The sequence below is a fragment of the Rhipicephalus microplus genome, chromosome 1 (genome assembly GCF_043290135.1).
Source record: "Rhipicephalus microplus isolate Deutch F79 chromosome 1, USDA_Rmic, whole genome shotgun sequence".
In the NCBI taxonomy this organism is placed as follows: domain Eukaryota; kingdom Metazoa; phylum Arthropoda; class Arachnida; order Ixodida; family Ixodidae; genus Rhipicephalus; species Rhipicephalus microplus.
The window spans coordinates 157,273,880-157,295,101 of NC_134700.1; the positions used below are offsets into that span (position 1 = coordinate 157,273,880).

General features: G+C 43.8%; 1 long non-coding RNA gene across 1 annotated transcript; it reads left to right on the top strand.

Annotated features, from left to right (window-relative positions):
• Positions 1-417: 417 nt before the first annotated feature.
• LOC142768893 (uncharacterized) lies at positions 418-20,097 on the top strand. The gene is made up of 3 exons (XR_012885524.1): positions 418-572; positions 3,822-3,959; positions 19,761-20,097. It is a non-coding gene; the product is annotated as an uncharacterized LOC142768893 (long non-coding RNA).
• Positions 20,098-21,222: the final 1,125 nt, after the last annotated feature.

The window sequence follows — 21,222 nt, forward strand, 5'->3', positions numbered from 1 at the left end:
TCTCTCTCTCTCTCTCTCTATATATATATATATATATATATGTGTGTGTGTGTGTGTGTGTGTGTGTGTGTGTTTCTTAACGCAAAAAACAAAAAAATCAAGAAAAAAGACTCTGGTGCGTAAAATCGCACATTGGACTTCCATGTCGTGAATGCGAGGCGTTAATTACTAAGCCACTGAAGAGTACTTCCTTCAACGTTCAAACGACAAGCTATTTATATCTACCACTTCCCGCTGTTAACTGGCATTTCGGGTGGGGGGGAGGGGGGACTATCATGTTTTCAGCATTATCAGCAAGATGGCACTGTGAGCCTACGGCGGCTCTCATCTCTCACGCGTACTTTGGCCTTCGTAGAGAATAAGGGGGTGTACGCTCAATCGCGTGGCCTTATCTTGCAATGGGGAGGATCGTACATCTTGGCTAGCTTTTGAGTTTTGCAGGAACGACTCTGTGATTGCCGGGCGAACAAAAATCGCTGCAATAGTTGCACAGCCTCCATTTGCGAAAAGGGCGTGCTTTTCAGGCGCAGCGAAGTAACAACTGCGACGCTTATTCGCGTTCATCTTTACCTGTGAGTACGTTTCGTGCGTTATTTTTGCGTGAGAAACGTGGGGCACGTTTCGATCTGATTGTCATTCTGCGTGTGACCTTCGAATTTTTTGTTATCACGTTCATTGCTTCGCCTTTGCGGCAAAGCTGTGACTTTTTTATACAAGTCTGTATTAGCGTATAAATAAATGTGATATACAGTGCAGTCCTTTCATACATGACACAGCGGGCTATTCTTAGGCGCAGAGAAAAACGTTTTCAATGTCTATCTCTAAGAATGGAGGCACATCCTACGCACAATGGGAATTTTACGTAATCGTACAAGCACTGCGAGACCTATGAGTGTGTTTGGGCCAACTGTCTTGTTGTGTGCCACTCATCGGCTTAAGAGGCATGTCAGCTACACTCTGATGCTTAAAGGTGGCTTATAGTCCGACGTAACGTCGGGATTCACGTTCGATCATAGTTACGAAAAATCGGCAGACCACGCGTACCTGTATATTGACATTACGTGAAAATGCGGAGGGAAGGTGACCGTGTTGCATTTTTTTCATTAAGCGATACGTTATGAAATGACGCTAAATATGTGTACAAATGTTGCAAGCCAGACATATTCCGAAGAGTTGCAGATATTTATATAACCAGTTGTTTGCACTTGCGCAACGATGCCAACTGGAACATACGTATTAGCAACACCAGAAGCTGATAGGAAGCGCTGGTGCTCGCGAGGGTGCCAGCCCTGGACACTGCTGCACAAATCAGCTTCAGCGCATAGAAATTAACCACAATTGACGGTAAACTGACGGGACGGCCGTATCGAAGGAGTACATATGTAATGCTTACAAAGTTGGGTAGGCAGCACTGCAACCACTATTGACGTTTCACGAAGATCGGCGTCGATTTGAAAAGTAGTTCGGAGACCTGGCGTAGCTCTGTAGTAAAATGCTTCATTGCCACGCAGAATGTTTGGGTTTGATTCCAGCTGGGACCCTGTCATTTATTCTTTTCATTTTTCGGGTCAATGCTACCAATGTCGGGTACTTCTTAATGCTCGTGCATTAAAATTACCCATGTGTGTTCTCGTCGTTCCTGGATAGATACTGTCATTCACCTACCGCACATACCCGCATACCAGCGGCACGTACCCACCCGTGGGTATGTGCCACTGTCTGGCGGGAAGTGTTTGATGGCGTAAGCGATGGGATTGTGACATTTCCTGTCTTGACCAGCGCGTCATAATCATCAAACCATCTTACCCAGCCATGCTAATTTTGGTTCTCGCCAAGTTAAGGGGGTGACTACGAGAGCACCCAAACGTAAGCCGATAGATAGATAGATAGATAGATAGATAGATAGATAGATAGATAGATAGATAGATAGATAGATAGATAGATAGATAGATAGATAGATAGATAGATAGATAGATAGATAGATAGATAGATAGATAGATAGATAGATAGATAGATAGATAGATAGATAGATAGATAGATAGATACGCTCAAAGTCGCCTAAGTTCGCTAAGAAATCCTTCGCATTTAATACTACCAAGAAGTGGATTTTGCAGTCAGCTGATTTGCGTACCACACGCTGCCCCCGATAGCGGGTGGTGGTAAATATATACGAGTAGCACTGCACGAACATTAACTGAAGTTTATCTTGGTTCATGCAGCGTGCTCAAGAAGACGACTCCATCGTCGTCGTCGTCGTCACGTATGCGCTGCATCAACGAAGATGAACGCATACCAACCCACTCCAACTTCCATTTTAATTACGTTCGCCAGTCCTTACACCACTATTTCTACCAGTGTACTGGACGGTACATTGAAAATTGTGCTTTCATTTACAAGTTCTCTTGTTTTCTTTATTCACCACAGTGGTAGCCACTTCCACGAAAGACGCCTTTATCGGACACGTAAATGTCCGCATGTTAAAAGGCACACTGGCGAATGTCAGAGATTGGTGAAGAAATAAAACTCCCGCGAAAAAAAGGAAGGTTTCGGAGTTAATTTAGCCACACATAGGATTTTATTAGTACAAATGTGACAATCACCAGCTCTGTCACTAGCTCTGCTTTTACCAACTCTGAGGGATGAGTGGGTTACGCTTAATTAAAAACTGGCGTTTTTTAAGGACATGCTACGATGTGGCAGAAAGCTCCTCCATTGGATGTTTCCGTATATGCTTAAAACATCCGTTTAGTAATTTTGCTAATGGTACCATCAAGTTTAACAGGCAACCATCTCGCCGGTAACTTTTCAGCACAACTGGTTTCTGCTTCACTTGTGTATCTGATGTATGTAAAAGCTTTAGCTTATAGTATATGAAATGCGTGACAACGTTTTTGTGACGTAAACAAACAGTGATCACCTTCTGCTTTTACCAGGCTTCTTCAGTTCAGGCAACCGTAAAAATCGCCTCAAATTATAGCGATACAAAGATGTCACGATCAACAATCACCAAAATGAGCTCCGAACAAAAAGTGGTCACCAGAGAAACTGATTGATTGAGTGATTTGTGGGGTTTAACGTCCCAAAACCACCATTTGATTATGAGAGACGCCGTAGTGGAGGGCTCCGGAAATTTTGACCACCTGGGGTTCTTTAACGTGCACCCAAATCTGAGCACACGGGCACCAGAGAAACTGCTACTGATACTGGCCTCACCTCGGTAAGAAGGCATTTCTTTGTTGTCATACAGCAAAAAGCTGCAGCTCTTCTTTTATTATTAAGCAGTGTTTTAGATGGGTAAGAACAATAGGCTGGCAAGATCACTCATAAGTCGACTCTAATAGGCTCACTGAGGCTCAGGTCGAGCCATGAGTCGGAGTCTGAGCGAGTCCGGGAGAGCAATATTTTGGTGAATTTGAGTCCGAGTGGGCCCAATTCATGAAACATCTAGTGCGTGAGTTCTAAGGGCACGGTATGTGTTATGAGGGAATCTGAGTGAGCTACATACTTTTTTCCCACCTGTGGTCAAAACCACGTTTTTATAGGTTGAACTTTTATTAGAATCGACAGTTTAGGGGGAAGTAAAACGATGACGCCTAATATATTGTCTCACTGTTATCGAACTTCACGAATGGGTAAGGAATGTTTCTGCCATCTTGAGGTTATATTATTGCAATATGCTATAGTTTTCCGCCATTCGCGAAGATCCTATCAGTCCTGAACCTTGTTAGAATATGTCTCTTGGGACGTAACAGCACACAGTGATAATATACCTGACTTGCAGAGGGGTATGTAGCCTGAATTCCTGCTTCGAATTTTATCAGACACATTCAACAAATACGGCAGGACAGACAACTTCACATCACGGTGTGGTAACTACGTCGCAGTCACATGGCGCTACAGCGAGCTGGAATGGAATCACAGCATCTACGGGATCATCGAGTGTAACTGGCGTTATCCCGGTAAGATGCTGCTTATAGTTCGTTCACATATATTTGTGACATTACTTTTTCTCAAACGTTTATCGCATTTTTTGGGTGCGTGGCCGCAAGAGTCTCTTATTCTATATTTAGTACGCGTAGCTCGCGTAATCCGATGTCAAGATTGTGTACTTTAAATCATCCTAACATCTATTCGCCCTCGGCTTCAAAGCAAGCTTAAGCTTGAAAATATAATTTGGATGAGTGAAGTAGTTCAGCATGCTAAAGATATTACAGGGTCACTTATTTCTAGTATACAGCTTTTCACGGGATGCAAAAAAACGCCGCCATGATGGGCCTCGCGTTGGAGTGCAAAGGCTATAGTGGCATAGCCTCCACAGTGGATTTTCGAGGGGTCACGCCAATTCGCGAAGCCCAGGAGGAACTACGGTGGCCCCCAGGTAGTCGTTTTTAAAAAGGTCTATAGCTACCTGGGCCGGTGACGCGCTCGAAGTGTTTCAAGTTTTCACTACAACGGTCGCTGCCACTCTTTGAGCCGTGTCACAACTTTGAAGCTAGGAAGCTCCAGTAAAACTCTGAGCTACTTTTATACACGTAAAAGTAAATCACTGTACCTTGTTTATTCTGCGCCGGCTTACTATGCCTACGTCGTAATTTGGTGTGGTCTATTTCCACGTTTATTGCACTTTAATGAACGGACTGTTGTAGAGAAACGCCAAATTTCATTGCTACAAATAAATACATTTGCTGCACTTACTATAAAATTACCTTTCAGCAACCCTGCATCAACACATCTGCCAACGCTTGCATTATTGACTTGATGATATATATCTTGTGTATCTCTCATGACGGCTGCAATATAGACGTCTATTGGAACTATGGCCATTTATATGTTATACACGTTCCTCCAGATTACTAACAAATGCTCATTCCTCGTTTCTGCCCAATATTGGAGCCCCGCTGTGGTGGTCTGGTAGCTTAAGGTACTCGGCTGCTGGCCCGAAAATCGCGGGATCATATCCCGGCTGTGGTGGCTGCATTTTCTGTGGAGGTGAAAATACTGAAGGCCCGTGTGCCCAGATTTAGGTGCACGTTAATGATCCCCAGGTGGTCAAAGCTTCCGGAGCCCTCAAATACGGCGTCTCTATTAATCATATGGTGGTTTTGGGATGGTAAATCACACATATAAATCAATCAATCAATCAATTGTGAATTCTCGCTACTGGTTCCTTTGATGCCAAAGGAACTTGTTACAGTTATATTTTAAAAATTTTAATGTTTCGTTACATTTTTTTACATTGCACTTTTCGATCGAAACATGGTGCCCAGTAATGCTGAGGCAAAATAATGCGAGTTTTCTTAAGGCTCCCAACTAGCTATAGAGATACGAATTTGACATCACCGGCAGCAGCTTATACATCGACTGAAGAAATATGTACAACCACTCCTAGACGAATTTTTGACCGTCTACCCGCCATACCGCAGAGATGTCTGACCGAAACTTTTGTGCTCGTCAATTTTAAGTACAACACACGGGGCACTTTTTTTCACCTTGTTTTCCACACATGCGACAATATAAGATGTAACAATGTATGCAACGCATAAGCACTTACATAAAACACTGAGTTACCAAAGTCGCCTATGCAGAGTCCTCAACCGCGTGAATTTCTACAGTTACCGTTTGCTTAGCCTATAGTTTTACGAGCCACTGGACTGGATGCAAGTCTTGAGATTTGCTTCAGTGTAACACAACTTTAATCTCATCTCCCTACCTTACCACCGCCATTTATTACTCTTTTGCTCACCCGCTGCTTTTCTCCGGTGGGAAGTAGCAGGCCAGAGCAAGCTGTAGCTAAAGGGCCAACTTATCTCCCTTTGTGCAAAAATCTCTCTCTCTCTCTTTCTCTTGACAATCACCTGCAATTTTGACATACTTTTTGTAAGCTAGTATTTGTGCCCCACCTCGACGCTGCACTCAGTTTTGTATTAGCGTCAGTGCTTCGACACGTTCACGCAAATAATTCCTATGTAATGTTTTGCTAAAGCGACCACTGATGCGTTGTACGATGTGCCCCAATGATAAATCCACCTGAGATATGCGGTACAGCAAATCTGTCTTGCCTGAGAGAACTTGTCTTTTCCTTTTGTTTTTGATACGTGACACCTGTTGAATGTACAACATTGTGTCATCGTCGTGATACAGGAGATGAAGTCTACCGGTACGAACAAGACGAAAGCGACCCACCCCACTGATACGTCCGATGAAATTACTACCACTCCTTATAACGTCTCCTAGCCGACCGACCCTTACAATGTCACGATTGCTGGTCGGGTAAATACTTGTGTTTCTCTGTCTCGTAACAGAGAGTTGTGGCATAACAAATTGCTAGGGATGTTTTAAAGATATCATATTGGGTAGAGAAACGTGTATTGTACTTTCGATGCTATGGCACCATAGCTGAACTTTGCCCACGTAGTACATGCCTTTAATAAGCAATATCACGCCGGAAAGCTGGACGTGGGCGCAAACACAACTAGAATGCAGATACAGAGGCGCACGCATGAAATATAGCCACGGATATCCGTCAACACATTTCTCGCAGCCTCAACAGTCCGATGCCAAACAGGAAGAGTACTCAATCACAAACTACGGCGGACGACGTTCTACAGTGGTAAAGAATGAGCAGACGCATCTACCCACCACCTCACGCAGACCTACAACGCAGCGAAACAACCACACTACGGCAGTTGCAAGTACAAGCCATATGAACTACCATCTGGGCAAAGAATGTCGGCCCAGATGGGAGTTAAGGCACCACAAATATATATGCCAACACTGCAAGAAGGCCTGAGCTGCCCCCCTCCCCCCCCCATAGACAACTCCTATGGCACTGTGCACAACCACCGGATAACCAAGAAGCAATTCCAACTGTCGTCAGCAGCAAGACCATCAGCCGAGAGCCAGGCAACCAATGAGACGTGGTCCAGGACGTGCTTAGCATTCTGTAACGCCAACGGCCAAAAGCGGCACCCCCACAGGTTTGACGCGAGTAGGTTGCTGCTCCGGGACGTCCGAGCACGCTATAGCTTTGATTTCCCTACACCTTCCCCCCTTTATGATGTATCCTCAATGAAGTTGCTTCGCTCACTCCTAACCCCTAAGGCAGTTTGCATAATCTAAAGTATAGCATGAAAGTGGTAGTCGTGACATGAAAATCTTTCATTCATTCATCCATTAAAGTGTCTATGACCTCAGTCAGGTTTTCCCTTATTTTTTTTGTAAGAGATGTCTGGCTTAATAACCACACATTCTTTTTTCTCTCGCGACCAATGACTAAGTTTGTTCTGTGCCTATAATGCAAGTATTCATAAATCTCTACATCAACCATCATTTCCCTGTTTTTCCTAGAGAACGAAGTATTCATAAATCATTATAATAATAATCATCACTGCTTGACCTCTAACAGGGAAATAACGGCCAGCGCATGCTTGCACGATATCCCAAGTCCCTGTTTGACATTCTTAGTTATTTATTTTGCTTTGGTAAACGTTGCCTTGAGTGTTTAGGTAATTAGGATGCATAGTCATTTAACGCAGAAAACCAATGAATGCTTGCCGTTTGAAGTTGTGAAGTTTGGCTGGAGGTTGTGCCATCACGAGTGAAAATTTGCACTGTCAAACCTTCATACTATGCATCCCTTTTCTGGCCAATGGGGTTGTGCGGCAGTTGTGTAATGTCGCAGCTCAGTGCAATCTTTAGCTTTTTACGAGAAACCAGACAGATGTAATAGAGTGCGGCCTCCGGGAATCTTTTAATTACTGCATCAAGATGTCAATCTGGACTAATTGTTAATGCATTATCCTTTAGTATAAATGAGCATCGTGACGCAGATGACAGGCGAGAAACAAAGAGAAGAGAGTTATTGTTTTTTTCTTCTTTTTTTCCAGAAAGCTTGTTTTTGTATAATTAAAAAATATTTATATAAACAGAAAAACATGTGATGCGTACGCGTCGTAACCAGTGCCAGGTAATCAATGTTTACAAAAGTCCTGCTTTCTTTATCATTTAATGTCAAAATAATCAGGCCAACGTACGTTGTTGAACATACAATCACGGGGTATCCTTTAACTATCTTGCTGTTCATCTAAGGGGGCGTTTGTTAACCAGACATCAGTTTGTTGTCCATTGAATCTTGCTTCGAATTTGGTCATGTAAAGTATCCCATTCTTCCTACATGTAGTCACGCACACTTTCAGAGATGCCCTATTTAATTATGCATTTCTACTGTACGGACAGATGCAAGTCCGTCGCGTGATACAAGTATTATACGTCAGCTGCAGCTACCATTGGGCTACCTTTAAGTTTGACGTGTGTCGGTTGCGAAATAGGACTGTTACACCAGATGCCCTGATGGTCTGGTGGTTATGGTGCTCCACTAAAAATGAATTACTGCAAAATAAACTAGTAGCCCATTGAAATTATATAATATGTCATACTATGTCTTATATTGCACGCTCATTTTTAGTTTCGGTAATATGTATCACGTTTCGTGGGCTTATTGCAATTTCATAGCGACAACTTTTCATTCAGTTAACACTAATCCTATGTCGATTTCGTTTCGTTTACTTTATCCAACTTCTTAAAGACTGCGACTTGGACAAAAAGTGACGAAGAAAAGCATTCCAGTAAGTGATGACTTCGACCTGCTGTAGGTCTTTTTATTCATTGTCACCATTTTACTATTGCATTGTTTATGTCTGGGCGGGCACAGAAACACGCTGATACCGTGGTCCAAGGTTCGTTTTCTGGCCTTAGATGCCGTATTGCGGCACTGAGGAGTAACGCAAACGCTCTGTGAATCAATGCGCAGTACCTGAACGATAAAGCAGTTACTCGAACCTAATTTGAGTTTCATGAACTATAAGCAACATCTTATCTAACGTGAAGTGGCTTGGAAAGCCAGACAAACAAAGTTAGTTTCGTATAAAATGAGTTGTAGCTTCGATAGCGTCGGCAGTGCAGTCGAAAACCATACTAAGAAATGGTCGTAGCTTCGTCAGTCATACGAAATGTTATAAGCACACGTTTACTGGTTAATACGTCTGTGAATCAACGCACGCAAAAAGAAAAGGCAGCAAATTTAAAGAGGTATTAACATGGATTCGCTGGGTTGCCGAAGGCGACGGTGAACATAACAAAAAATGACAGGCAGGTGGCGACGCCACGATGAAATTGCTGCACCACTTAGTCGCAACGTGATTTGTACTTATGGTGTGTACTTATATATATTTAAATATATACGGGAAATATTATAATAAAAGACACCATATTCTGTTCTAAGCAGAAATAACTGGCTACGTTTTGACAACTTTTGCGTTTCAACAGACAATAAACGAGGGCTACTGGTACGGTGGTACCCACGTCAGCCTGATTCTCGATGCTGTTCTTCCTGTAGAATATTGTAAAAAGGAAACTTCGACTTTATTCACCTCGCTCGTGATAACTATGCTAGCACAATTTTTTTCGAAAGCAGCAGTTTCAAACGAACACATTGTTTTCAATGTACTGGCGTGGCAAAAAGTGGGCGCTGCCTGGCACTTTAAAACGGCTCTTCATGAAAAACACAAGAGGCTGACGAGGAAATTTTCTTTAACCTGTATTTTATTTTCTTCTTACTTTTTTCTTGTCAGGCACTCGTCCACACGAAGATATAGTGTGCAACACCACGTTCTGCGCAGCGGAAGGCAAGCCTAGAAAATGAGACGCTTTATATTTTTTTCACTGTGTAGAAAACTGTTTGCATCGTTACACAGTAACACATTGGTACATCTAAGTAAAATAAATGATTGAATGAAATAATTCTGCAGGAAACATTATAGTAGCCCCACGTCCTTCACGTACTTCAAAATATTTGTCACATTATTTCGTTGATTCCCGGCATTGTGAATGGTGCAAGCTCGATCATAAATTCAATCGTCTACAAATATTAACACACTCTCTAGAGAAGACAATGAAAATGTTCTGATCAACTCTTATTGTTTCACAAGGCGAAAGGCTTTGATAACTCAACCAATTTATATACCTAGATGTTTTAATGAACTCTATTGGAAAACCAATTGATAGCAACTACAAACGTCAAGCCACGTGGCTACAAAAACAATTTCTATTATTTCTCCTACATTCATGTTCCTTGTTGCTGCAGCATTATTCCGTCTTGTTGATATAGACTTGGCCGCAGCTACAAACTATCTTCTTGATTAGGATTGAGTACACCCTGTCATGCGTGCTCCGTGCAACACCTCCATGCGTCACTGGTTCATTGGCGAAAGCGTGGATTGATATAAGCACGGTGAAGAAAAAACTGTTCATTTCTGTCTACCTATATTGAATTGTATACCAGCTTTAAAACGCTGGCCATGAAGGATTTCTCGCCTGTTTAAAGGCGCTGATTCTAGTCGAATTTTATTTACATTGTAGTGCTGCCAAGGGTACGCAAAATTATACAAGTCTCAAGCTCATCAAATTCATACGTTGAAGCGCTCAGAAAGAAGCGTAGAGGCAGATAGAATGTAGTCGCCCGCAGGGGCGCCTGCGCAGGTAGGCATTTGGTGTGTAGCGACACCACGGACCCGAGCTAACGGGGGAGTTTCGGCTCCCTCCCACGCCTAGCGGTGCGTGGCTTTGCCGTGTCCGGGAAAAGGGGATCCTGGGGGTTGAGCCAAAACTGGGTGATTGGACCTTTAAGGCCCCCCGGCAGAGGCAACACACCTCTTCGGCCCCGGCTTCACGTAGACGGCACCCCTGGGCTGACCCACCCAGGGGAAATCGGCAGTCGCCTTTTCCTATCCCTCTCTTCCTACATCTTAGTCTTTTCTCGTCTATAAATCTGTCCTGTCTTCTTCTCTCTTCCATTTATTCCGATTTTTCCTGGCGGCAAGAATTAACCTTGTGTAATTACTCAACCTTGAGTAGTTATATTTGGTTATAGTGGCAATGTACGGCTGGCGTCTGCAGCCTTATGCTATTAAGTGCTTCAGCGTCCCCTGGTTGGACTCCATGGTGGGTGGTCGCCATTGCTGCCGAACAAAAAGTAAACTACTATGGGAACACCCGCATTTCCCCGTCTCCTAGATCGTCTTCCGCCTAAGAGGGGACGCATCGATGACATATCAATTTTCAGCCAACCCAGACAATGCTTTTCCAAGTTCCATGTTGTGCACAGCGAAAACCCAACAAAACAAGCCAGAGCCATATCTCCATTTCTTGTTGCTAAATCTCTGACTGAGGTCTTTGGCCCAGGATACAAAGTTACAAAGATGGCTAGCGGAGACCTTCTCCTTGAGCTGCCTGAAAAACACCACTATGAAAAACTTGGCGGTCTCGTAGCATTTGGTAATATCCCAGTATCTGTTTCACCTCATAGATTATTGAACACCACACGAGGAGTTGTTTCAGAAGCAGACCTTCTTGAAATGTCTGAACAGGAACTGCTTGAAGGGTGGAAAGAGCAAAATGTCACAGATGTGAAACGAATCGTCATCAGACGAGACAACAAAGAAATACCTACTAAACATTTAATACTCACCTTCGCATCTAGCACACTGCCTTTATCTATAGACACAGGCTACATCAAACTATCTGTCCGTCCCTACATTCCCAATCCAAGACGGTGTTATAAATGTCAACAATTTGGTCATGGCTCGCAGAACTGCCGGGGCCAGGAAACTTGTGCAAGATGTGGTAGCCACGGCCGCCCATCTGATAACTGTGTTACTACGCCTCACTGCGTGAATTGAGATGGGGAACACGCCCCGTATTCGCGTTCTTGTCCTAACTGGAAGAAAGAAAAAGAAATAATCACTCTTAAAGTCCAAGAAAACATCACATTCAAAGAAGCAAGACGAAGAGTGTCGCCATTTTACGGCGCAACATATGCTGATGCGGCGCGTCAGGGGGCAACGCCGCACCAGCCCTCGCCGCCCCTTCGGCCAGCGCAGAGCGAGCCATCGGCTGTGGCGCCTGCCCCCAAGGCGGCAGTAGTTCAATCTACTCCGCCTTCAAGCAAATCGAGGCCGGAGACTCCAGGGTCCTCTAGTCTCAAGGCCTCTCCTCACCAGGCGAGGCCTAAAATCCGAACCACCAGCTCGCATGTGCGAGCATCCAGTGCCTCTGAGGAGGCAATGGATACAACGGTACCCTTGGTATCGAAAGAGCGGTGCGCCTCCTTGGAGCGCGCCAAGAAAAATAAAAAACCAATAACGGGGCCGGACAACCGTCCTGCCACCTGAAATAACAAGCTCACTCTAACAAAGGATACTCTTTGTACACACAGCAGCATCTCTCTTGTTTAAATATGCAGACAGAAATATTATAGTGGAACATCCGAGGCCTTCTTCGAAACCTCGATGACTTACAAGAACTCCTTCATGAACACAATCCAAGAGTGCTGTGTGTACAAGAGACACACTTAAAATCTAAACACACCAACTTTCTACGCAGTTACAATATTTTCCGAAAGCACCGTGATGATGCCGTGGCATCATCTGGAGGTGTAGCTGTTATAGTTAAGCAAGGTTTAGCATGTACACACTTGAAACTCCAAACGTCTCTTGAGGCAGTGGCTGTTCGAGTGGTGCTTCTAGGCAGACTTGTCACCGTTTGCTCTATATACATACCTCCACATATTCAACTACGCAAAAATGAATTCCAGTCTTTGATGGATGAACTTCCCGAACCCTATCTTGTTCTAGGGGACTTTAATGCACATAACAGGCTATGGGGCAACTCTCGTTGTGACGCCCGAGGTCGACTGATTGAACAGTTTCTTCTCTCTTCAAGCGCTTGTCTCCTGAATCGGAAAGAACCAACCTATTATAGCCTCGCTAACAATACCTATTTCTCAATAGACCTGAGCATAGTATCGCCATCGCTTGTGCCTCTACTTCACTGGAAAGTCATCACTAATCCCTACGGAAGTGACCATTTTCCCATAGTTTTGAGCACACCTACATCAACTGATTCCCTCCCCAGGTTCCAAAATGGCTATTAAGCAAAGCCAACTGGGAACAGTTTTATACCATCACACATATAAATTGGCGCGACATATGCACTTTAGACATTGAAGCGGCTGTCGACAACTTCACAGCATCTTTGATCGATGCAGCAACAAAAAGCATACCACAAACAAATGGACACCATCGAAAACGACGTGTGCCATGGTGGAACTCAGAGTGCCAAAATGCACGCAGGCAGCAAAACAAAGCATGGAGGGTGCTTCGGAACTCACCAACAGCCAAAAATATTGCCACATTTAGGAAAATGAAGTCTCAGGCCAGGAGAACGCGTCGGCAGGCCAGAAAAGAAAGCTGGCACAAGTTTTTATCGGGGATTAATTCTTATACCCAAGAGGCTAAAGTCTGGAACATGGTTGGTAGAGTAGCAGGAAGACAAGTGCATTCACTCCCACTCGTGAACACACAGGGTGACAGCCTGGAAGATCAGGCGAACTTCCTCGGTGCACACTTCGAGCAGGTCTCTAGCTCGTCACACTATACTGAAGCTTTTCTAAGATACAAAGCAAAAATCGAAAAGCAGAAACTGGAATACAAGTGTACAAAATACGAGGCTTACAACCAACCTTTCAACTTAGCTGAGCTACAAACATCACTTAATTCCTGCTGTAATTCTGCCCCAGGCCACGACCATGTCATGTATGAAATGTTGAAAATCCTGCCGCTTGAAACGCGAAAAACTTTACTCTCCCTATACAATGCTATGTGGCTTTCTGGCACCATACCTACTTCCTGGAAAGAAGCCATTGTTATCCCTATTTTGAAACAGGGCAAGGATCCTTCCTCTGTTTCAAGTTATAGGCCAATTGCACTAACCAGCTGCTTTTGTAAACTTTTTGAAAAAATGATAAACCGCCGACTTTTATATTTCCTTGAAACACGCAATCTGCTTGACCAATACCAATGTGGGTTTCGAGAGGGTAGATCTACCACCGACCATCTGCTGCGTATCGAGGCACAGATCCGAGACGCTTTCGTCCACAAACAATACTTTCTTTCTGTGTTTCTCGTTATCGAAAAGGCTTACGACACAACATGGCGTTTTGGCATATTAAGAGACTTGTCTCACCTGGGTGTGCGCGGTAGAATGCTTTCCATAATTGAGAGTTACTTGTCCAATCGGACATTCCCTGTCCGTGTGGGCAGTGTTCTCTCACAAACATTTGTCCAGGAAACAGGCGTGCCACAAGGTGGTGTACTTAGCTGCACACTTTTTATTATCAAAATTAATTCCTTGCACTTGTCCATTCCTCGCAATATGTTTTATTGTACATATGTCGACGACGTTCAGCTTGGCTTCAAGTCATGCAACTTGGTAATGCGTGAGTGGCAGGTTCAGCTGGGTTTAAATAAGGTCTCCAAATGGGAGAAGAAAACGGATTTCGACTTAACCAGCAAAAAAGCACGTGTGTTTTGTTCTCTCGAAAGAGAGGCATGCACTCGGAACCTGACATTCGACTGAACGGGCAACGTCTATCCGTTAAAGTCGAGCATAAATTCTTAGGCCTAATCTTGGACAACAAGTTGACATTCGGTCCGTACATCAAGTATTTAAAAACAAAATGTTTAAAAGCCATGAATTTTATAAAAGTGTTATCACGTACTACGTGGGGTAGTGATAGGCAATGCCTCATGAACCTCTATAGAAGCCTCATTCGCACCCGCTTAGATTATGGGGCCGTTGTCCAGCAGTCTGCTACTCAAAGTGCCTTGAAGATGCTGGACCCCGTGCACCATTTGGGCATCCGCGTTTCTACGGGTGCTTTTCGCACCAGCCCCGTAGAAAGCCTTTACATTGAGTCAAATGAGTGGTCGCTTCATCTGCAAAGAACTTACATGTCCTTCGTTTATTTCCTTAAGGTGAAAGCAGACAAGGAGCACCCCTCATACTCTACAATTAATGATTTGTCGAGCTCAACTCTGTTTCAAAACAGGCCTTCGATGAGGCAGCCCTTCTCAGTTCGCCTGAAGTGTCTAGCTGAAGAAACTGCAGTGTCACTTGAACACAGTTTAATGGCTCCTGTAGCATACCCGCCACCGTGGCAGTGGCAGACTATCGACTGCGATGTGTCTTTCCTAGAAGTTACAAAACATGCACCTCTTGCCCACATCCGAACATACTTTTTGGAACTTCAACACAAATACACACATCCTGAGTTCTTAACAGATGCCTCAAGACTAACTCCTCTGTGTCCTACGCTGCTGTCGGCCCATCCTTTTCGGGTGCTGGCCCTCTGCATCCACGCACAAGTATCTTCACAGCGGAAGCTTACGCGATACTTGTGGCAGCTAAACACATCAAACAATTACAAATACAAAAAGCAGTAATTTATACAGACTCCCTCAGTGTGGTAACGGCTCTGCACAGTCTTAAAAAACAAAAAAACGGTCTTTGTCTCACTTTACTCCATTTTGTGCACACTCTACACACTCAAACAACATGTTGTAGTGTGCTGGGTGCCAGGGCACCGTGAGATCCAAGGCAACGTGAGGGCGGATCAGCTCGCTGCATCCGTCCATGAGAGCACCGCCATTACATCCATATCAATCCCGGCCCTTGATCTTAAGCCGTCTCTCAAACGAAACCTCAGGGACTACTGGCAGAGCAAATGGGATACACACACACAAAACAAACTACACGTTATTAAGCCACACCTTGGTCATTGGCTGCCCGTATCGAAATCGCGTCATACAGAGGTATTACTAACGAGACTCAGGATAGGACACACATAAACGACACACACACACCTTTTGTCCGGTGGCGATCCCCCATTGTGTGACAGATGTGGTGAAGCATTAACAGTCCTTCACATTTTAATTCAGTGCAAACAATTGGACACTGTAAGAAAACAACACTTCCCATTACCCTACCGACAACATATACCTTTACACCCTGCAATGTTCGTCGGTAGGAAACCGCTTTTTAGTCACAAATCATTGTTAGCGTTTTTTAAAGAAATTCATAGTTTTCATATCATATACCCGGGCATCCCGTAGCATGACCTCTCCAGAGAGGTTTTTGCTGCGGTGATTACACAAGAAAGCACGTGCCTCACGGCCCTTGTACGCAAGGGTATGAACGTTGGAGGCACTTGTGCTAATGCCATACATATCCACCATTGTCTTTTATTATCACCAACTTTTGTCATCTATTCACACCACACACACCTTTCACGGCATGGTAATGATTTTATTACTTGTATGTTTTTACCCGCCTTACCGCGAGGAATTTTATGGCCCTTATACAGCCGCTAATCACAATCATCGTCGACATTCCATGTCCCATGAACTGGCGCTCTTTGGCCATCAAATGGCCCTTGCGCCAAAAAACACCATATATCGTCATCAGATAGAATGTAGTCCGACAGTTACATTCAGAACGAATATCCTCTTCAGACCCCACGTGCATAAAAACGCACATTTGGGGTTTTTTTAGTTTTCAAAGCTCTTAGTGTTAATATAGCCACCATTCTTAGTACAATCGCATCCTCTATTATGTGGTGTCATCTGGTCAGCAATACAAAAAGAACTCTGCAGTGGAAACCATGCTTTCCCACTTTCGAACAAAATTTTTGACTTCCACATTCTAGTGACAGCGTTCCGGTAAGTCCGAAATAACTCAATTATCTCCTAGTTACGTTTTAAATGTTGTTTCAATCTACCTAGAAAGAGTTTGGGAGTAATCTCCGCTTGTTTGTTTACCCTAACAGCGAATATGCTTGTTATCAGGAGATGTTTCCTCCGAATGTGCATTAAAATGTACACTCGGTCTCAATAGGTGCATTTGCCTTCTTACGTATGCCAATCTCATGTGGTTTGTGTTAAGCTCTTCACTGTTAGGCTTTGGCATTTCTTTTATCTAAGAGTGTGGGATAAAAAAGCGGGATATTGTGTTCTTGAGACAAAAACCGGAGCTGGAATTGTCGGACGATGAGGCCATGCCATCACCAGTTCCTAGAGTCGGAAGGCAGGTGAGGTGCAGAATTTGATATTGAGCTACCGTTGAAGCTGCTGACAGCAAAGATGCCAAAAACTGCGCAAGTAATCCGCGTGCTACAGCTCTTAAACTAAAATCCAGGATGTTCTCTACAAAGAAAGTTCCACTGCACTACGTGTGGCATCTTCCTTTGCATAAAATCTGCCTGATACTGCTAAAAAGTTTCACAACACGTAAAAGTGCTTTCAGAGCAAAGGCTAAATCTTGCTTCAAGGTGAGCATTGTTTATTTTTTACGCTTTGAGGCCCAGTGTGCATTTATAGCACACACTGTTGTGCTAAAGCTGTTTGTCATACACTCACAATTTTTTACTGGTATTATATGATATGTGTACACATATAAAAAATGTGTTTTAATTGCACCTGTGTCACAACAATTTCGCACGGGTCTGAGAAGGAGCAGTAATTAGTACTCCTTGGCCACCTGAAAATTATCTTGGGCAGAAAGCGAGTTTGTTTTATCTCGACCTCGTTTTTAGCACATAAGTATGACATGTTCCATTTTCGCCCACTTTAATTCCTTCACATATAGATCATACCAAATATAATCCAGTTAAAAAGCTACAAATAACGCCCCCTTTCTTGGCTTTATTGTCTGTTGGTTTTCACAAAAATTTGTGTCTATAGAAAAATAACGAGCTCTTCAAATGCTGTTTTTTTCGTTTGCAGAGACCATGAACTTCAACGTATTTAAGAGCTAATGAAATGAAATACGATGATTATATTCAGCAAAGTCGGTAAATTATCTTTTAATTTACCTTATATCATATTTTCACTTTAGGAAAACTGTTCGATGGTCTATAGTGCTATATTTGATGAAGGCGGCAATGTTTCCTGTATAATGCGTATAACCTACTACCGAGTGGCACTTTATATTTCATCGTCGTCGATGTCATTGATGTTGTTGTCGCTGTTGTTGTGGTCATCGTTTGCCTGTGGTTTAACCATGAAATTTTTTAACTGAATGGAATGAGCGCACTCTTTGAAAATTTCGGATGTCAAAGTAAACACTATGCACTTCCACGTTGGCTATGCAAATAAACATGATATGTGGGGTTTAACGTCCCAAAACCACCATTTATGCAAATAAACAACATTTCTGTTGAAGTCAACTTGATAAATGAAGAAACTTTACTTCAATAGGGAACATTCTTACGAACGTTTTTTTTTCTAGCCGAATTATCTACAACACTCAGAACTAGCAACTTTCTATATTTACGCTCGTAAAACTACTGTTTCCCGTTATGAACCAGCGTTACGTTTTTCTCGACCAATTCCGAAGCAAAATTGTCTGATCATTACGAACCGAATCACACATCTCAATTGACATGAGCCAAAAATTTAATCCGCTTATATACAGGTCTCACTGAATGCAAGGGCGCTGAACTGTCTCTTTTAAGCGCTTCTTTTTTTTCTATGGTATTCCGCAGGCGTGACCAATGCCTTTTCTTTCGTGTACGAGAGCACATCTATTAGAAAACCCGACTTCCTGTGCGAAGAGCTACGTTTATTCAAATCACCATCTTTTGTTGATATAGCTACGTAGCCATATCAGCACTCTAAAAATTTTCAGAGCACACGTTCTGCTACACTGCGTCATGCATCGCGTCGCAAGACCTTGTGCCACGTGAGCACGAGCGATGGGATTGAACGGGTGGCAGGCGAGACATCACGCCACGTGAACGGCTGCGGAGAAGTGTGGCAGCTGCGTTCGCTATCAGCCTCACCGCTGCTACAGTTCTATACTAGGGGACAACATTCTGTGGCAATGAAGGGAAGGCTACGAAACCAAAGGAGGTGTGTCCCTCCGCTGAAGAATATAGTCTCACAAATACGTCTGTGTTTTCCGCGTGAAGATAACAAAGGACAACATTTCTTCATTTCCTACGGGATGCTGGTTATAAAGAGAAGCTGACAAAACAAAGGAGATATTGATATTTGTTTTATTTCATGAAGTGTCATTTGACGTTCTTGCACGTCTGAAAGCGTCGCACATTTTGGGTGCCCCTCACATTCAAAATGGCGTCTCTGTCTTCAGGTGAGTGCTCGTCACCTTCCAGCTATTCCGACTACTCCCTGAAGAAGCTTGTTTTGAATTTCATTTACTAATAGCTGTGTAAATAGACGCAGCCGGCTCTATGCAGTTGTAATATTCGAACACGGCTAGCATTCGAAAAGCAAGTAGAGCGGGACTGCTTGGCGGAAGAGCACATGCGCTGTAGCTCCACCCCCGTAGCTTTCCTTTCATTGCCACAGAATGTCGTCCACGAGTATAGTACACTCTACCACTGCGTTACTACCTGACTAACCAAAAGTTTATAGGATGCCTCTCCAGCGTCTGGTCACCAACTGTTCAATTCTTGCCGTGGACAGCGGATGACTGGGCCACCTGTGCGAGTGCTTCAGCTAGAGAGAGGCAGAATCCAGTGGTGTGGTGGATATAGATAGGCGGCAGGCCACGAAATCTCGGGGGCAAAGATGCCTGTTGAAAGACCGCTGAGAAGGAAGGCCAGATTAGCACTTAAAAAAAGAAGCTTGGCAAGCCAGAAGCGTGTCAAGTATGAAGCTACTCTGACCACCAAGCCGGACATAGATATCACTCATTATCACTATATTTCTAAGAAATAAACTTCAGCTATTTTTTAAAAGATTATTACAGCCGGGTGAGAGGTATGTGTACGTGTTAATTCTTCGGAAATAAACATTCGTAGTGCATCAAGGCCACCATTTGTGTTTATCGCTTTCTTCGCGCAGCCAGCCACCTGTCCGCCATATTCAACAGCCGTCGAGACCCCTGCGACAACTTCTACGAGTTCACCTGCGCTGACTGGCACGCCACCTCCAGTGACCTCCAGCAGTACGACAACGCCGACGACGCCGTTACGGGATTCGTGAAAGAAATGGCCAGGACGGTGCTCGACGGTAATGCCGTAAACGTGCTATTTTAGGCGGTATATCATCTTTAATTTATGAACTAGATGTTCGAGGCTCAATAGATAACTGACGCGGACGCATTCTCAACAATGGCAAATGAAACAAGGCACATTTTTCTATACATGGCATCCCAATAAATTTCCATCACTTCTCATGATTCTCACTCTCAAATTTAGTGCGTCCGTATGTGGACGCATCAGTTGCGCAGTTTATCAGCGACAACCTTTGTAGGTCTCTTGGAGGCACGCCTCTAACGCGTAAGCGCGCTTCACCCTTCCATTTATCGCAGGGGGTAGACCGGCCGAGCTGAAGCCCTTATTCAACGTCTGGAACGCCTGCAAACATACAGGTTTGTTACTCAGTTTGGCCGTCGAAGCACAATTGTGAGGAGGCAGAAAATGTGTGCCAACATTCGAGTTCTAAGCCCAAACGTACCCAACAAAAGTTGATGCAGTATCTCACTAGTAGAGCTAAGCCTCAAAAAGTGCGGAATGGGCCAGCCATCTTGAATTCTCGTTGTTTCTGTCTTTCTACCTCTGTTTGTAACTTTTTTTATTTTACAGTTTTGCCATTTTTAATATTAATTTGCATCAATGTCTATTTTTCTACCAACGTTTATTGTTTTCTATTACTTGATTGTTTCCTTTTCCTTCTATTTTTGTACGTGTCTTTCCCTGCACTGAGCCAAGTAACCACGTCAGGTACGACAGCCTGGGCAACTAAAATGATCCGCACTTACAATTCTGTGCATTGAGCGTATATACCCGTACACTCTGTTACGATGCGATCACTTGTTTCCAAGGCCGTCTTTAATACCCCTAGGCACCATTTATCTATAGAGCAGGGGATTTTTGAAATTGACACGTATCACGTTTCCTAGATGCTTCTTAAGCCTCGCTTGCTTGCTTGCGGGGAAGTCTTGCAAATGCGAACTCGCCATTCACAGAATCCTTATACCCGAATCGGTTGCCCCTTTTAGTTTTCTTGGGTGTCTCCAGCATTTGATAACGTCCTATGACACTAACAAGACATAATATTTTAAACGAATATATCAAGTTACGTCCATTAACTTCTTTGACTGATCGTCCTTTTTTACTGCTTCAAAGACTCAGTACGGCGGAAATATCACGCATCATTGTTTGCAGGTGTCGTGACGGATAGCGATCTGAGGAACGCCTTAGCTTCCCTCGGACTCAACGTCAGCAAAGCCGCTACTGTCACCGCGAGTGACGTATTACACGCGGCCGGCAACCTGCTGTACAAGCTGGACAACGCGCCCATT